Genomic DNA, 2,619 nt, shown 5'->3' with positions numbered 1-2,619 from the left:
TAATGCATAACTTAGAAAAAAACCATCAAAAGGTCAAGACTCAAATTTGTCCAAATTTTCCTATTTCAGCACAAAGCATATGTAGCCAAACACCTTGAAATGGCTAACCTTGGGTGGTTGTCCAAATCGCAACTCATATGTAGTCTTGTTCAAGAAAGCTCGAAGAAAGATACAGTTCAACACATGGCAGGTAGTGTTGATTGCATTGGCTCCAAAACGCCTAGGAGTTCTATGCTCGTCGAGCATCGTCCTGCCCATTTGAACAAGGGTCCAATTCTTACGCTCAACAATGCCATTCTACTGCACATACAAAGAGGAAAAAAGATGCTCAAGTCCCAAAAAAGCACAATAGGTGTCAAAATGATTGTTTTTTAATTATGTGCCATTGTCACTACAAATCGCTCTCATGCCATTTTGGGGAAACTCATTTTTGCAACATAATAATCAAATCTCTAGCATGAGTAAAAGTCTCATCCTTTGTCTTCATAAAGAACACCAAAAAATAGCGAGAAAATTCATCAACAACTACAATCACATACCAGATCTCCCTAAAAGAGCCAACCTGAGCTGGACCAATAGTGTCCATATGAAGTAATTCACCAGGTTGCGAAGTCATCACCTTGGTGACTGGGGAATGGGAAGTAGCAACCATCTTGTTGTGATGACAAGGATGACAGATAAGATCCTTCTGAAATTTCAACTTGGGCAATCCTTGGATCAGGCCAAGTGAGCTCAGTCTACACAAAAGATCAAAGCTCAAATGTCCTAGTCTCCTATGCCACTTCCAATTAAAAGAAAAGGATCCTGCCAAAAGACATCGAGAAGGGCGAGAAGAATGTGTAAAATCAGCTTGAAAAACTTGTTCAAAAGGAAAAATCCAACAAACAAGATCCCGAGAGCATACAAAACTCATGAAAAGGTCCTTTTCAAAGCGCACTTCATAGCTAGTCATCCTCAAGGAGTTGCGAAACAGAAAGCAGATTGAAATGCAAATTCGAAACAAAAGCAACAACCTTGAGGACAAAAATCTCGTTCACTAGAATGGAGCTGTTGGGGGCCTGCCTTGCTAAAGGTCCTCAAAATGTCTTACCTTCGGTGTAAGTAAATGTGTTTTAGGCATATAGCAAAAGACGGATGAATATGCACTTCAGCCAAAGCAGCATACAAAGAAGCTCCGACTGGATGCACGTGCGGCGAAGGTACAAGTCACGAAAGTGCAAGCGAGCCTTGGCATAGAAAAGGCTTCATGCATGAAGCGACAAAGGGAAAGAAGTCCAAGACACATGCAAATAGATAGAAAAAGGAAAGACAATGATGTCACTATAGTATTTGAAAAACATGTATGTAAACTTTGTGGGACCTAAGCTTGTAATTTCATAGAAAGTTGTACAACTTTCCTATAAATAGGTGAACAGTGCCATGCATAAATTCACCTTTTGAGGGACCTAAGCTTCGTATCCTTAGCCTTCAAAGTACCTTTGAGCTATTTCTTGTGTAAAGCCGAAGGTATGATTTTACGCTTATCTTGTATGCAGAAGAATGGAATGAAAATGATAAAGTATATGAGAAGAGTAACACGTTATGCTCTTTATCACATTTGTATGCATTTTTTCTCCGTTTAAATTCTTCATTCTCCTCTTCTCCCTTAAATTATCTCTCCAAAAGAAGAGATAATTGAAGAGAGAAGGTTTCAGTCTTCTAACTTGTGTTTCCTTGTTTTTGATACCATATAGTAATCAAAAGCAAGTGGCCAACAGGAGCCACGAGAGACAACCTTACCTCTCGCCTTGTCCCCAAATGTGATGTATTCCTTACCATTCATGGGGTCGAGGCCAATGAACCATTTGTTGCTTCTGGTCATGTGGTGTGAACCATCGATATCCATGAGTCACGTGTTCTCCAGACCTCCGTCCTGCATCGATAGAAAAACACGGGGTGTGCAAATGGCACATCACTAGGGTAGGATACTAAGAATAATACCAGTGCTATGGGATCTGCCAATAAAAGATGTAATGAAAAACACCAAACATCCCCGGTCTCGAAGGGGGAAAGCGATCAGCATGAGAAGCAAAGCATGGTCTGTTGGGCAAGTGAGACTCAAAGCCTCTATCATGGGGTCATTTGCCATATGGCATACGACCAGCACCCCACCGAGCACGACCACCCTATGGGCTCACTTCCTGAAGGCAAGTAGCAAGAGGCAAAGCACCTCTAGTCCTTGTAAGACGTCTCTGAGCAGGAGCATTATGAACACCATGGGAGGGCGGTCATGTTCCTTCTGCTCGACTCAGAAACCTGCCGCCCATCTCTCTACCTCCTAAAGAAAAGCCTGATGCTCATCCCTCTCACAATAGTCACAATGGAACCTCACCTCTATGTTGGGTGAAATCTGTTTGTGAGTTTTGAGCTTTTTGGGTGGCTGAGGGGCTCTAGGAAGGGGATCACTAGAAATGTCGGGAATTGTATCAAGTGTGTTCTTGAGGTGGTTAGGTTCTGGAACCCACACTTGTTTTTTAGGAGGAGCTCTCATAGGCTCCTCAACTACACTATCTCTCACAGGGGTGAGAGGCTTAGGTGGGGTGATTTTGATGAGCTTGGGAGTGGCTGAAGGTTTCTCTT

The sequence above is a fragment of the Zea mays genome, chromosome 8 (genome assembly GCF_902167145.1).
Source record: "Zea mays cultivar B73 chromosome 8, Zm-B73-REFERENCE-NAM-5.0, whole genome shotgun sequence".
In the NCBI taxonomy this organism is placed as follows: domain Eukaryota; kingdom Viridiplantae; phylum Streptophyta; class Magnoliopsida; order Poales; family Poaceae; genus Zea; species Zea mays.
The sequence above is the reverse complement of the archived record's forward strand: the minus strand, read 5'-3'. Positions refer to the sequence as shown.